Source organism: Sciurus vulgaris (genome assembly GCF_902686455.1).
Source record: "Sciurus vulgaris genome assembly, chromosome: 12".
Classification (NCBI taxonomy): Eukaryota; Metazoa; Chordata; class Mammalia; order Rodentia; family Sciuridae; genus Sciurus; species Sciurus vulgaris.
This window is the reverse complement of record NC_136473.1, coordinates 107,575,678-107,592,043: the sequence shown is the minus strand read 5'-3', so window position 1 is coordinate 107,592,043 and position 16,366 is coordinate 107,575,678. Positions and strand designations below refer to the sequence as shown.

Below are 16,366 nucleotides of genomic sequence, written 5' to 3'. Positions count from 1 at the left end.
TAACAATATATGGCAGAGTGAGTACTGGATTTGGAGTTGTGTTGATCTAATCCTGAAGCTTGCACTTTCAATGACTATATGACACAATTTGGATCCCTCCATCCTAGGAAGCTTTTCCTAATTTTGTGGAGGAGTGAACATTACAAAAAGAAGAATTGCTTGTGGCATTTCTCACAAGCGCATAATTAGGCACACTCCTTTTGATATCATGTGGAGAATCCATGAGAAAAGTTCCTATCAGAAATCTCTGTCTTGTCAGGGAGAAGTAAACAAGATCAGGGAAGAGAGAGTGGAACGTCCAGCTTCTGAGCGGAGCCCTTCTTTGTGCAAGCGACCAAAGAACGAAGAATTAAAAATGGGTGATGTTTAGAAAACAAGAAGACTTCAGTTCAGAAGTGTGCCCAGTGCCACACCCTGGCAAAGGGAGGCAGAACCAAGACTGGGCCGAATCTCCATGGACCATGTGGGCAGAAGACAGGTCTGGCTGCTCCAAGGCCAGCAAGAACAAAGGCATCACCCGGGGAGAGGACACACAGAGGGAGAATTTGCAGAACCCCAACTGGTACATCCCTGGGACAAAAGTGATCGTCGCTGGCATTGAGGAGAAGGGAGGAAGGCAGAGTTAAGAGCTTACCTCAGAAAAGCTACTGAAGAGTGATGGCTATTGCCTTATTTATTACCAAACAAATGTCTCATGGCTTTCTTATGTGCACCACAATTTAATTGATATGATACACCAGAATTCAGATTATGAATGACTGACAAAAGTATTTTTGTTGGACACTGCTGATTTAAGTAAAATTGACTTGTAGTTAAATTAACATTTTGGTTACACTCCCAATTCTATTTTTAAAGTTTTGTTGGACTTAATTAGTAATGTTCATTATTTCACAAAAATGGTGAATATCTTAAAACTGGTTTTATATTTAGGTTTATATAACTAATTATGTGAATATGTTTAAATGCGGCAGAAATCCCTTCACTCTCTCAGAACCAAGCATGATTCACATGTGTTTCAATTTGTGTTTGTTAGGCTATTAACAAACAATGGCAATGGTTGAAGATAAGGAAGCAGTGTCTATATTTTTGTTGACCATGCTAACTTAAATAGAATCTCCTTATGGAAAAGCATTTTAGTGTGGTTTATGTATAATATTACATAAGAATATTTATCATTTAAAAAAAAGATTACAGAAAAAATAAAGCTGCCTTACCTCCCCAGCATTTCTAAAATGCTTTTGTAATTGCTATTTTCAAATCATCCCCAAAATGTGCCCCCCTTGTGCTGCACTGTCTGTGATACCCGCAGGATGGGGCTTTCAAGCCATGACAGACACTGAGAATTCCTGAAAAGCACTGAGCTTCCTGTCTTCTACCTGCATTCAGAGCTATTGGCCTGAATTTTGATGTGAGAAACATTAGTAAATCCATTTCAGACCACAGATAAGCCCATAGGGTCCATTTTATGGTGTCCTTGGCCTTAAACACAAGGGTCCTTCTTTCCAGATATTCTTGTATGAAAACAAAATGAAGCAAGCAAAAAAGGTGATGAAAGTTATCTTAAGTTCACACTTGCTACCGAATTTCATAAAGCAAATCTGAAGCTCTAGGATTGCAAGCCCACCTGCTTTTGGCATATAGCTCTTGGTAGTCATTTCTAGGTCAAAATCAACTTGTAGCCAGCGGTGCTTGCCTTTAATCCTGGAGGCTGAGGCAAGTTCAAGGCCAGCTTCAGCAATGCCCTAAGCAATTTAGTGAAACCCTGTCTCAAAATAAAAAACACAAAAAAGGGCTGGGATGTAGCTCAGTAGTAAAGCACCCCTGGGTTCAATCAATCAAAACCAAAACAGCAACAACAAAACACATAATAGAGGAGTTGGCAGCTTCTAGGAACTGGTCCACCTGATTTTTGACACTGCTCTTCCAGAGTACTACAAGGGACCCAAGGTCAGGAAGGAAAGGGGAATGTAAAGACGGCCTGGTGAGCTGTCTAGGTACCCACTGTTTCAAACCTGTGTGGGGGGCACTTACCTTAATGGCCTGGTGGAGAACAAGAAGGGGTTGTACAAAGGAAGAGATGCCCGATGTCAGACAGTAAGGTATTTGGGACGTGTCCAACTGGCATCACTTTCTGTCCCTCATTTCAAACACAGACACACATCTGCCGAGTTTGGGCCAAGTGTTATCTTGTCTGGCAACAGAGCTCAACTGGTCTTCGCAACTCTGAGAGTCATTCCATGATTCTCTGCCAGGAAACCACAGTGTGCACATCCAGATCATTCTCTAGGCATTTGTGTGTGATAAGGCACTTACTTGAAGACAGGAATGATCAGTGGAATGGGATTTGAAGGTTGGTGTGCAACTGAAATATGAAGAGTTTCCCAGGAAAACTGCCTCGGCTCCCTAAGAGAAGAAAATCATTTGAAGAGTTTGCATTTTGAAATGCCTAAGGGGTGCACCCTGAAGCAGCAGGTTCGGGGTAATCAGGTTGAGTGGAACTCAGATCAGGTCAGGCTTCTCTAAATGAAGTAGAAAATGATGGGAACAGGGTTAGGAGTTAGTCTCCTGTCTTCCGAGGGTGAGCATGTCTCTGTTCCTCTCCTGCGGTGCACCTCGGCAGATCTGAGAGACACAATGATGGTGAGCCACTGGGGCCAAGAGAGCACATGGAAACCTGCTCTAACCTCCCAGCCCTGACTGACGGCCCTCGAAGCAGCAGCTCCACCAGAACCCATTTCCACACTGTTGACTGCCCCCTCCCCCTCCCTCCCTGTTCTCTCCAGCTTTCCTTACTGCAGCACATATTCAAACTATTCCTCTCAGGCCCACTTCCCTTTGAGTGTTTGGGATGTGACCTTTCATGGAACGGTGAGGAACATTTCCTTGCCAAGGAAATACCCCTTAACAAATGTTTATAGAAATGTCCGTTCAGGTTTTTTAAATTTTCAATTTAAAAAATTCAAACATGAAATAATATCACAGTAAATAAATTTTTCTCAATCAAGATAAGTAGCGTGAGTTTTCCTTTCTTCTATGCTAGGTTAAGGGTGTAAATCATTAGCAAGTCATATAAAGCTAGCAATGTTTGCAATTGTTTTATTGCATCAGTGGTTGCAGGTTTCCCTTGCCAACTCACCAGAGAGCTTGTGAGAAACAATAGCTGGCTGTTGACTTGCAGTGTATATAATTCTCAAGGCAGATTGGGAAAACTGTTGTGGTAAAAATCAATTGAAAGTAATTATGTAATTTCCTTCCAGGTAGGTGTGAATCCAAATGTTCCTGGGAATAAAGCCAGTAAGAAGCTACTGGAAGCATCTCCCAGTATCATTCTCACTTGGATATACAGGAGCCTCTTGACTCCGGATACATCATTCTCTCATCCTTGTACCCACTGACTCACTAAAGCTGGTAGAAGAAGACACAGTCTGATAAAGGTAAGTCTGTCTACACACTGGTTTCACCCTTACAGATATGATTATGAGATGGTTAAGATGGAAAATTTACCTTATGTGTATTTTAGAATAAACAGTTGATGTGATCATGAGGATACACAGATTAACTAGGGTTAACATGCAGATATGCAGACAAGCAATACAAATTAAATGGCCTCTGGAAAGCTTTGGTGTTTTGTTCCTGGAAGGAAAAGTATTCTCCATTTCTCTAAAATAAGTTCCAATTTTGGTTTTCCTTTGCTCTCTAAAGGTTTTACTTCTCAACACTTTTCTTTTTAATTTAAAAGACTGAAGAAAATAAGACAGCAAACACTTTTAACCAGGCCTTTCACTCATCAGGACTGAAGACCTCTGTGGTGTATGGAAGCAAGACCCAGTGAAATGTAGGTCACGTTAACACTGTCACCATCAGCACAGAGAACATGTCCTATCAGTGCCCACAACTCTGGTGACTGGCACTTAACAAATGCTTGTCAAAAGCAGTTTGAATGAGGGAAACCATACCAGTGGGTGAGGAGATGAGTGTTTTTGTGGTGGTGACCCACGGGTTCCCAGAAGCAGGCCTGCTGCTCTTGACAGCTGCATTTGTCCTCTCTCCCTTCCATATTTAAAGTGGGTTCATTAAAGACTATGTGTTAAATTTGTTTAGATATGAGTTTATTATGGGAAAAGGAAGTTGCTGGATGGAAAAGTACTATTAGATGCTTTGTCAGTTATAGGAAGCATGTTTTAAGATACTTCAACTCAGGTACTTGTAATATCATAAAAAAGGCAGAATTAAAACTTGGCTTATCAGGGGCCAGCTGAGAGCACAGAAGTGACTCCTGAGCACCATGCGGGCTCCAGAGTGAAGCCCTGGGTTCAAGTCCTGGCTCTAAATGTGCTGACCCCGTAACCACAGACGAGTTCTGTAACCTCTTTAAACCTTGATGTTCCCATCTTGAGAACTGAGCAATAGCAGTTCCCACCTCTTATGGTTGTTGTGAGTTTCACTACATATGTGAGCACTCAGAATGGGGCCTGGCAGAGTCCATGCTCACACTAACGACTCACACCCTTTCCTCAATTTCTGAAGAAATTCAAACAAGAGCCAGAGAGTTCCCTGAATTCTTTAGATGATTATGGCTACGCAGACACAGATGCCAAATATAGAAGAAAGGGAATTCACACAAAGAAGTAAGAAACTGGAGGGAACCCTATTTTTGGATCTCTCTTTTAGATTCTCCTTAACAGGAGATGAAGAGATTTAGAAACAACTCTTATAAGTCAAGGTAAAGGGCTTGCTTTGGGCTAGCTCTTCTTTTGGACCAGCTGTCCATCTTTTTAGTGAGAAGAGTTTCTGTAGTCAGAGCATTCCCTCGAGACCTGGAGAGGCTGAGAAGGGCGCTGACGGCAGAACCTCCAGAGCAGAGGAAAGGGAGACTTCTGTGAGGAAGCCACTCCTCTGCGGCCAGCAGACGCCACCTTCACAGCGCCTCTCAGACCACCGTTCTTTGAATTGCACTTCTCACCTACTTCTTTCTTCTGCTCCTTGCACGCTCAGCCCCTCCTTCTTTGCTGCATTTTCTTTTCTCCGTGGGACTTAGTGTCTTCTGAGATATTCTATGATTTCTTACCTGTGTGTTTACTATTTAAGGCAGTCTCTCTTTGCTTGAATTCATGTTGTATAAGAAGAGAGAAATGTTGTCTGCTGGTGAGTCTACCGCCTAGAACAGTGCCTAGCACATATTTGGTACTCTCCCAGTGTCTTGAAGTGATGGAAGACTACTAACTACCGTGAATGAGTTAGCGATTCACTCAATGAGTGGGACTGGGGGTGTGGAATGGTTCAACAGGACTTCACTACTGTAAGCACTTGAATTGCTTGTGCTTCCAGCTAAGAAACAGGAGTTACAGTCAGCTTTAAGTCTCATGTGAAAGCTATATATGACTTGGATTCCTTGGATTTAGGCATCCAAGTGATACCACTGTTTAACGGTGACGAGTTCTGCTCCTTCTAATGTTGAAGATTGAACACTAGAGAAGCAGCCAAGGCAAGCATATTAAGCAGGTTTTATTTAAAGGTAATAATACAGACTTCTCCCGGCAGGAAGAAGGGGGCCATGGCTGACGTTCTGAAGTCCCAAGAAGTGAGCGCACCCTACATCTTTCATAGGTTAAAGTCTCTTTTGGTCTCCAGTTCTCTCCCCCTTATCTCTCCTTCCTGCCTAGGAGACTAGGTCTGGTTTTGCATTAAGTGAGAAGCCATGGACAGGGGGAGGGCCAAGGTGATTCAGGCAGGTAAGGGCCCAAGGGGCATTAATTAGCAGCTCCTTGCCTGCAGTCCTTGATAAGGGCAGGTAAATTTGGTAATCAATGGGCTCCGGAGATCCTTGACATTCCATTCTTCCAGGGGCAGTCTCCAACTCAGAGGCAGATGGCTTCTTGGCTTCATTTCCTCGATTTGAGCCGATTCCCTATTTCTACACTAACTACCTGTCCTTAATTCTGGCTTCACAAGGAATTCCTGCATCCCTCCTTCTCCCTCCTCAGTTCCTGTACCAGGTGATGTGAAAAGGAGGTGACTGACCTCTGGTGACTGCCCTACTCCAGCACTGGGAGGTTGTGTGAGGGTCTGTAGGAAGCAGGCCTGAGGGCAAATTCCTCTCCAGCACACCTACGCCTCTGCTCTGGGTGTGGATTGGTGTGCCTGGTGCAAAGCTTCACACCTCATTGAACAGAGATGTGTAGAGTACAGGGCACTGTCTGGAGCTTCTCAGTCCTGTCTTAGCATGCTTTACACTTCGACTCTTCCATCCATCTGCCAGTGGGTGGTAAGAGGTAATGAGAAATCCTAGGATAATACAGCTTTTGTTTCCAGAAGATGAGGCCTACCCCCTCTGGCCAATGGAAAACGCCTAGCCAGGAAACAGTCCTGTGTAAGGTACGTGGCTTTAAAGCAGCCAACTGCTGACAGCCATCATTGGCCTAACTAGATAAAAACCAAGTAAACCACTTACAATAGCCAGAAACGACTCTTACTTATAACCTTAACTCAGGGCCGTATAGTCCCTGATTGTCTCTGCAACACTCCTTCCACAGCCCCTAGACCACAGCCAACACACACAGCAATTGCCTTTGCCTTCTACTGCTTTCGCATGCGCTTGGACGGCCGCCTTTGCCTTTCAGCCTATTTAATAACTCTTGGATCTTTGTGTGACTCAGCTAAATTCCTTCCTCATCTGCATGGTTTTGTTTTGGTAACTGGTTTCCCTCATCTCACCCTCTGCTGGACTGTGCTTAACCCCACATCCCATAATCATTAACTCAGGAGTCTTGCCCCACCCACATTTGTAGTTTGGATGTGGCTGCCCAGCACTGTGGCATTGTCAAGCCACTGGATCTTTCTCAATCGTTTTCTTCTTTGTTTCTCCTCCTTAATATTAGTTTCCTCCATCCCAGTCTGATACTAGAATAATCGTGTTAAAAGAATAAAAGTGATCGTATTATTTCTTTAAAAGCTTCTATTTCCCCCTCATCACCTATGGGATGGAATCCAAATGCTTTTAGCTTCATGGTCAAGACCCTTCAAAGTCTGATCCAACCTACATTCTCCCTGTGATAATTTGTCCCTTATATTTTGCCCATTTGATAGGTGACCGTGTTCTCTGAAACCTAGAGACCTTGTTACGTGCAGTTTCTCTCCTTTTGATGGCCTTTTCCCAGCTCCACCTATTCATCCTTTAAAACTCCAGCTCAAAAGTCACCTACTCAATTTTTCTACACCACCAGGCTCATATTTCCCTAATAAAAGTCAACATCTACAACTTCATTCATTTATCTGTCATTTATTGAACTTCTCTTATGTTTTAAGGATAAGTGTTGGGTGTTAAAGACACAAAGATGAAAATCCTCAAAGAACTCAAGGAACTCTCAAACTTATAAGGAAAAAAGTGCCAAGAATGAATCGTGACAGTGCCGGAGGACAAGCACGAAGCGGAGCTGCAGAGTACTACGGGGACCGAAGGAAGGCAGCACAGTCATTTTGACTGAAAAGGAGGAAGCGGGAAAGTTCTCGTGAAAGAAGTGATAGTAACCAATGCGTTTGTTTCCCAGTGCAACTCTGGACTCATCAAGGACAGAGACTGTATCTTAATTATTTTTCTATCTCTTGTAACTAGCAGTGTACCTGGAACACAGATTTATTGAACAAAATAATTAATTAATATGCAAGTCAAGGAGACTGGACTAAAGGAACTTTAAGTAACTTCCAAACCATATTCTTATTTTAGAAGATACAGCAGAATTAGGTAAGATGAAGTGTTGTGAGGAACTTACTTTCAGATGGGCTCTGGAGAAGAAGAGAATAGATAAGGAAACTTTCTAAAATATGAACAATATTGATAACTTGGTTGTATATCTAATACTATATCCTGAACTAGTCTTTCACCTTTTTGGTATACTTGGAAAAATTTAATAATTAAGAGATGACATTAAAGAAAAAGAATTAACGAAAAAAAATTTCTCAATGTGACAAACAGGTAGCCACATTGATCTGTGTGGAGTTTCAGGGCCCAGCCAAAGTTGGAGCACCAGGAAATCCTCCTGGCATAAATAGAAATGATAGTTTCACAGTGAGACTAGCTGAGCAAGTGCTGTAGAGTTTCACAGAACTAAACCATGAGTCCCAAATTACAAAAAAGCACCGGTCTCTGGTTTTGACCCACAAGAAGGTGAGGAGGTCTCGCAGGTATAGTTGCCCAGGAATGTATGAATATAGGATGTGCAGCTTTACACAAACTGTATGTTGAATATATGTGTTAAGAGTTTTTAAAATTAATTAATTAATTAATTAATTAAACTTTTAAATATAACTTTGGGAAGCAATGCTCATTCTAAAATTTAGGCATTCTTCGGAAAGAATAGGCCAGATATATAGGTCAGCAATATTCCCTGAAAATGGTTACCTTGTAAAAGAAATATGTTTGAATGCAACTAATTCTATACCTCTAGAACCTAAAATAAATTAAGCCCACTTGGTAGGAGCTTGGTACCTCAGAATTCCTTTTTTATACCCTTTAATTTAAATTTTTTAAATTATTATTTTATTATTTGATTTTCCTTAGGAGGGATGAATATTTGTGCTGTCAAAGACATTAGCAATTCCTTATCCTGGAAATTAAGAGTTATGAATATGGACTTTGTGTTACTTCCTGTTGGATGCTAGAATATGTTCTACTCAGGAACACCCCTCCATCTTATTATGGGACTAACTTTGCTGAAATGGGTATTGGAACAAATAATTCCACAGAAGTCATCCAGAATCACTACTAAGGGGTCTAGTCCTTTCTTGTTGGGTCAGCTCATTCAAGGCTCCATCAAGCCAGGGAATATGCACTCCATTTGGAAAGAAGAACCAGGGGAAGTTGAATGGAGGCTTGTCTTACACCAGAAATACCAAAACTGTCCCACAAAACCATTCTCTTGAGAAATTGGAAGATCAACATATCCCTTTGGGACTGGAATGTTCAGGGAAATGGCTTGATACTGAAGGACCTCCAAAAAGGAGACCCCGTCTCTATCCCTCGGACCGACGGCAACCCCAATCAACCACAGGAGGCGTCACTTGATGCAAACCGCAAGAGGTGTTTATTCCAGCGCGCTGGGACCCGACTCGTGACTCACGCAGGAGTGCAAGGGTCGAGTCCCTAGCAGAAAATCTTACAAGCTTATAAAGGCAGAAAACCACACATCGGGAGGGGTCGCACATGAAAGGGAGAAAAGGGAAAAGAAAAGAAAAATGGGGGAACAAAGCTGCCGGGAAATTCCAAAGGGGGTCTGAGTTGTCTGATAACATACAACATGTTTTACAATGTTTTACAACAGGGCGTAAGATTCTGGTCAATAGTTTCTGGTAATCCTACTGTTTGAGCACTATTTAGTTATCTAGCCCAATTTACTCTTTTACCCTCTGTTTGGGGCTATTTCCTGGAACAGCTTTTAGGGGCTTTTGCTCCCATCACTGGGAGGGTGACCTCAGGGAGTTAAGATAACCGGGAGGGTGACCTCAGGGAGTTAAGACAATGGGCAGGAGACATTAGGGAGTTGAGATAAAAAAATGTTCATTCTTTAGAACAGCTTACAGCTTAAAAATGTTCACTCTTTAAAACAGCTTAAAAAAATGTTCATTCTTTCAATACCTACACAAGCTTATCCTTCCCACATAAGCAACCCTCCTTTGATTTTTAATTTATTACCAAGGTTAAGTGTTTTGGGTTCTGCATATACTGAAGTGTCAAAAACATAGCTTTTTGTGCTCAAGAATTGTTTGTATCTTAGGGATTTTTGACCCAGCATTCTGTAATTAATTAACAATTATGACTGCTGCACATTGCAAATAATTTGTTTATACTCGTTGGGTAGAATAGGAAACAGATCCCATGGAGCGATGGTAGGTCGAGCACAGTTATGCCAGGGTTGGGAGGGTTCTTAGCCTGGCCTGCCATTTTTTTCTGACATCCAGTTTCCTAACTTGAAATTTGAATGTTGAACAGTGTTGCAAGCAGTGAGTAAGAGAGGAATCAAGTTTCATTCCAACAGGTGGATTTTACTCATGCAGTGCACACTCAACTTAACAGTGCACACTCAACTTAACATTCCTAGTAATAGCAAGTCACAAATACATTGAAGATTCACTCCCTTGTTCACCTACAGTCCAGTCCCCATGGACTTACTCAATGCAACGTCTCTTAGCCAAGAAGCCGGTCAACAAGACCCAGGGGATTCTTCTCAGCTGTAGCTTCTCTCAGCTCCTCAGATGTCTTTGGATGTCCTCGGGTGTCTGATAAGCCAGAGGCTGGATGGCAGTCGTTGCTGTGGGAGAGGTGGTCAGTCCTCTGGCCTTGGTGACAATGGTCGGTCAGCAATCAGTGAAGGAGTGGACAGCAGCCGGGGCAGTCAAGAGACAGAGCGATGTGGAGTCCTCTGGACACGGTGCTGCTGACGGTTCGTTCCAAAAGTCCAGGGATTTAAGTAGCGATTTTCAGCCCAGTCATTGATAAAGACCAGAACACGACTAGATAGGAGCCACAACTGAAATCATAGATAAAGGTTCATGATTGTTCAGGAGTGTTATCCTGCCACACAGCAAGTTTGTCACCAGGCGCCTTTTATGATTTTAGTTTTACAAGTCCAGGCAAATACCAAATACAGCTTATTATTACTACAAAACACACAACTATAGCAATTCCTATTATTTCCTTGTCTCATTGCAAACAGACTTCCAAGAACTTGCGTGGGGCCCAGGGCAGAGAAACAAAGCCCCTGCTTTCCAATAGCTTCCTTTGATCACCCAGTGGTTAAGGGAAAACAATAGCCCTGGTGGAGGCTTCTCAGTCTTGCCGATCAGAAAAGAGACTGAATAGCTGGGGTAAGGTCACTGGGGGTTTGTCCTCTAAAGCACAATGTCTTTAATTTGGCTCTTCCCCAGCTTCTGCCAGATCCCTATCTACCTGCCTTCAGCAACCCAAGTTAGTCTTCATTCACTTTTCATAGCTTCCTCTAATTCTCTTATTCTCCTTTCCTACTTTTCAAAGGATAGATTGAACGTTCTACTATTTTAAAAGCTTAATATTTGTTTTTTTCATAAGATCCATACCCAGGTTCATATGTACCTATTGGTAACTTCATGTGTCAATACTTTTATCTTCATTAAAAATTATTTAATATGTTTTATCTTTAAATTCATGTATTCATGCTAAACATTAGTTCTGAATTAAAAATTTCCCTTTTACTTTTCTTTGTTTCTAGATTTTTTTGAAAAGAGAATAATAAACTTAACCATGATACTTGATCACCCTTGTTCCTCATCTCTTATAGCAGCTCCTGGATATGTTTCTCTTATTTAGAAATTTCCCCATAGGACATTCATACGCAGTATGTTTATGAGGCAAACCTAAGGCTATGTATGCCTAGAATCTTTTAAAGTCTTATTTTTAAATGAAAATGTATTCAGAGTTATCTTCCTTCAATACTTTAAAAATGTAATTCATTTTCTTTTTGCAACCACTATTGTTGACAAAGCTAACCACTCCCTGAGTGGTCCTCTTCCCTTGAGCATGGTACATCTGGAGGCCCCTGTCCTCTCAACCAGATTGGGCTGATAGTGCAGCTGATGTTATTAGGTACTTTGGCCAAAGCTTTGCTTTCATATGAATGCCTCTGGACTGTTCAAGGGCCTATTGGATTTCAGCTAGGGACTGTCTGAGGATCTTGGTATGTGAAAGTTCTAAGCTTGTCAGAATAAGCTCAGGTGGAAGAAGCTGATGGGCAGGGACTACCAACATGGTGCCAGAAAGTAGCATAAGGTTTGTAAGGGATCCCACGGAAACCACGCCGGACATGGGAAATCACATAAGGGAGTTTATTAAGCAAACAGAGTGTCTCCCTGCAGGGTAAGAGAGAAAATGAGAGGAAAAGAAAGAGACGTGCTAGAGAGAGTGGAAAGCCAGGAGGATAGAGAAAAGTGAGGAGGAGAGACAGAAGAATAAGAAAAGATGGCAGGGTAGCTACAGTAAAATAATTGAATTCCGCCGGGCTAACAGGGGACCAATATCGGAGAAGGATACTTGCAAGCTGACTGATGAACCAATAGCTAGCTAGGATGTTCACAGATTGACAAGTGGTTGGGAGGCGGGGAAAATGGCTGCAACGGAAAGGGCGGGGGAGCAGCTTTATACATTACAAGGTGCACAACCAAGCCTCTGTGGCAAGACTAGTGTGCACATGCTATCAGAGACAATCATAGCCAAGACAAGCATCTGCTTTCTAGTTCAGTTTTCTCCCACAAACCAATCTCAGTACTCAGGCTGGGGTGATACACAAGAGACACAAGTATTTTTCAGAGTGTCTTAGTTCCTTTCCTATGAGACTATTTGGACCTTAAAGAAGGGAGCGTGGATGGAGTGATGAAAGTCAATGACTACTGTCAAAACGTAGTAGTAGGAAGTCCTATTAGTATAGCCAAACTGCCACCCTCATCCATTCATCGTGCATTAGAGTCATTCTTCAGCCCTTGTTACACGTCACGTCCTGCACTGAGTGTGCCCCAGGGATGTGAAGGAGAGCTCGCCCAGGAGGAGCTGACTGAGTGGTGGGGAAGTTGTTACCAGAGCCTCATGCCCAGGGCGAGTGCTCAGAGGAGAGTGTTCTGAGGCTTCATGGCTGATCACTTCTCTGCAGACCTAGGAAAGGGGTGTGATCTGTTTGGGGGTGGAGGAAGGGTTCCGGGAAGGATACCTTGTTGGCGGAACGAGTGAACTGAGATTTAAGGATGAGCAGGAACCAAATAGAGAAGACAAAGAAGGGAAGTGTTCTGGGCCAAGAGTGGAGCATAGGAAGAGCCTGTGGCAGGAGAGATGGCTGGGAGCTTATGGGATGGAAAGAAACCCAATGTGGCCAGAGCACAGAGCTCACCAGGGAGCATCATGTGAGCCAGGGATGGAGAAGTAGGATGGGCAGAAGCATGGGGCCTTCTGGGCCATGTTGGGGATTTTGATCTTCAGCCTGTAGGCATGGAAGTTCTTGAGGGTTTTTAAGTCCATGTGTAGAGATGGTGTGATGCTGCTGATTGTGGAGAATTTCCCTTGGCTGTGGCATCTGTGGCATGAGGGGTATCGCTATGGGCAGGCCTGCCCGTGGAAGCAGCTGTGTGACTTTTCCAGGAACTAGAAACAGGTTAGCCGTGTGTTTGAGCGGAAGCTAAGCTTTCTAACACACGCCAGCGCAGCCTGCTCTGAGATGTCGGCTGTCTGCCCGTGCACACCAGCAGCATAAAGAACATTTCCTTCCTTACTCAAGTCTCTGAATGTCACGACTATGCTGACATCTAGAATGACCACCCAACCTAGTTGCAGGTACAGTTCTGAGGCTTCTGTGGCTGATCACCTGCAGGCTCTGTCCCTGACGATCCCTTATGCGGTGCCGCTCCCTGTGAGCTCGCTGGCAGTGCCTCTTGACTCTGTACCACTCTAAGTGCTGGAACACAGGCGGCCAGGCCCCACTCCCAGAGTGATTCATTGGTCTAGCGAGCGGCACAGCACTCTGACCCCCACAGGTCATGGTGGTGCTGCCCTTGAGGGAGGCAGGCTTTGAGAACCACTGCCCCGGAGGCATTGATTCTAATTGTGGCTGCACATTAAAACCATCCTGAAAGCTTTAGTAAGACCAGAACTGGGGTCTCCAAACTGTAGAAATCAGATCATCCCAGGAGGCCCTGACATCTGTGTACATGGACAGTATAAATGTCTTTGGCATTTACATTAAGCCTCTTTTCCCATTTATTTCCAGTTGCCTCATCAAGCCCTAGCCATAAGTAAATTTGTAGCTCTTCAACAGAAGTAGTTTTGATTTTCATATTGCTTTCTAAAACACCTGCGTTCACCTTTAAAAGGCCTGCTGGCCAATGTGCACTCACTTCCCAGCCATGTGGGTAATGGAAGCCTGTGGGGGTGCTGCACATGCTCTCCTCAAGCTCCAGCAGTGCCAGCTTTGTGCACATGCTGTGGAGAGGTCACGTTCTTGTTGCTACCGTCCTTCCTCCTGCTCCTTCTCCTCCTTTTTCTGTGCCGTGGCTCCATCCCTGGGCCTCATACATGCTAGGCAAGTGCTCTTCTACTGGACTACATCTTTAGCCCATCCCTCCATCTTTTAATATCAGAACGAATGTCTTGAAACTCATGTTCTAAGAATGTATCATCATCTACGATTTGTTTTTCAAGTTAAGACTCGTGTCCTAGGAGGTCAATAAGCAGGGTGCTGATGAAACCTGTGCTACATTATTTTCTGTAGCACAGAATGCAGTCAGCAGGGAAGGGTTTCCCTGCTCTCCATTCCACTCCCTGCCCCACCCTTTTCTTTTTTTTTTTTTTTTTTTTTTTTTTCTTTTTTTTTTTTTATTGTAAACAAATGGGATACATGTTGTTTCTCTGTTTGTACATGGCGTAAAGGCATACCATTTGTGTAATCATAAATTTACATAGAGAAATGTTGTTTGATTCATTCTGTTATTTTTTTCCCTTCCCCCCACCCCTCCCACCCCTCTTTACCCTCTATACAGTAGTTCCTTCCTCCATACTTGCCCCCCTCCCTAACCCTAACTCTAACCCTTCCCTCCCCCCCATTATGTGTCAACCTCCACTTATTAGCGATATCATTCGTCCTTTGGCTTTTTGAGATTGGCTTATCTCACTTAGCATGATATTCTCCAATTTCATCCATTTGCCTGCAAATGTCATAATTTTATCATTCTTTATGGCTGAGTAATATTCCATAGTATATATATACCACAGTTTCTTTATCCACTCATCAATTGAAGGGCATCTAGGTTGGTTCCACAGTCTGGCTATTGTGAATTGAGCAGCTATGAACATTGATGTGGCTGTATTTCTGTAGTATGCAGATTTTAAGTCCTTTGGGTATAGGCCAAGGAGTGGGATAGCTGGGTCAAATGGTGGTTCCATTCCAAGTTTTCTAAGGAATCTCCACACTGCTTTCCATAGCGGCTGCACTAATTTGCAGCCCCACCAGCAGTGTATGAGTGTACCTTTCTCCCCACATCCTCGCCAACACCTGTTGTTGCTCGTATTCTTGATAATCGCCATTCTAATTGGGGTGAGATGGAACCTTAGGGTGGTTTGGATTTGCATTTCTCTTATTACTAGAGATGTTGAACATTTTTCCATATGTTTGTTGATTGCTTGTAGATCTTCTTCTGTGAAGTGTCTATTCATTTCCTTAGCCCATTTGTTGACTGGACTGTTTGAATTCTTGGAGTAGAGTTTTTTGAGTTCTTTATAGATTCTGGAGATTAGTGCTCTATCTGAAGTATGATTGGCAAAGATATTCTCCCACTCTGTAGGCTCTTTCTTCGCATTGCTGATAGTTTCCTTTGCTGAGAGAAAGCTTTTTAGTTTGAATCTATCCCAGTGGTTGATTCTAGCTTTTATTTCTTGTGCTATGGGAGTCCTGTTAAGGAAGTCTGGTCCTAGACCAACAAGATGAAGATTTGGACCTACTTTTTCTTCTATAATCTGCAGGGTCTCTGGTCTGATTCCAAGGTCCTTAATCCATTTTGAGTTTAGTTTCGTGCATGGTGAGAGATATGGGTTTAGTTTCATTCTGTTGCATATGGATTTCCAATTCTCCCAGCACCATTTGTTGAAGAGGCTATCTTTTCTCCATTGCATATTTTTGGCCCCTTTGTCTAGTATGAGAAAATTGTATTTATTTGGGTTTGTGTCCGTGTCCTCTATTTTGTACCATTGATCTACCTTTCTATTTTGGTACCAATACCATGCCGTTTTTGTTACTATTGCTTTGTAGTAGAGTTGAAGATCTGGTATTGCAATACCCCCTGTTTCACTCTTCCTGCTAAGGATTGCTTTAGCTATTCTGGGTTTCTTATTCTTCCAGATGAATTTCATAATTGCCTGCTCTATTTCTGTAAGGTACGTCATTGGGATTTTAATTGGAATTGCATTGAATTTGTATAGCACTTTAGGTAGTATGGCCATTTTGACAATATTAATTCTTCCTATCCAAGAACATGGAAGATCTTTCTATCTTCTAAGGTGTTCTTTAATTTCTTTCTTTAGTGTTGTATAGTTCTCATTGTAGAGGTCTTTCACCTCTTTTGTGAGATTGATTCCCAAGTATTTTATTTTTTTCGAGGCTATTGTGAATGGGGTAGTTTTCCTAATTTCTCTTTCTGAAGATTCATCACTTATGTATAAAAATGCGTTGGATTTATGGGCATTGATCTTGTAACCTGCTACTTTACTGAAATCACTTATGAGTTCTAAGAGTTTTCTGGTGGAATTTCCAGGTTCCTCTAAATATATAATCATGTCATCAGCGAACAGGGATAGTTTGAGTTC

General features: G+C 42.7%; 1 long non-coding RNA gene across 9 annotated transcripts in view; it reads left to right on the top strand.

The window, feature by feature from the left end:
* The window catches only part of LOC306641323, a 439,001-nt gene that overhangs the window by 210,801 nt on the left and 211,834 nt on the right, over window positions 1–16,366 (top strand). For 5 of the 9 annotated variants that reach the window (XR_013758137.1, XR_013758138.1, XR_013758139.1 and 2 more), the window contains one exon: window positions 3,258–6,296. This is a non-coding gene — a long non-coding RNA (uncharacterized lncRNA). Of the gene's footprint in view, window positions 1–3,257; window positions 6,297–7,305; window positions 8,974–16,366 lie in introns of those variants that run through there. The other 4 variants (XR_013758133.1, XR_013758134.1, XR_013758135.1 and 1 more) reach the window with 2 other exon arrangements.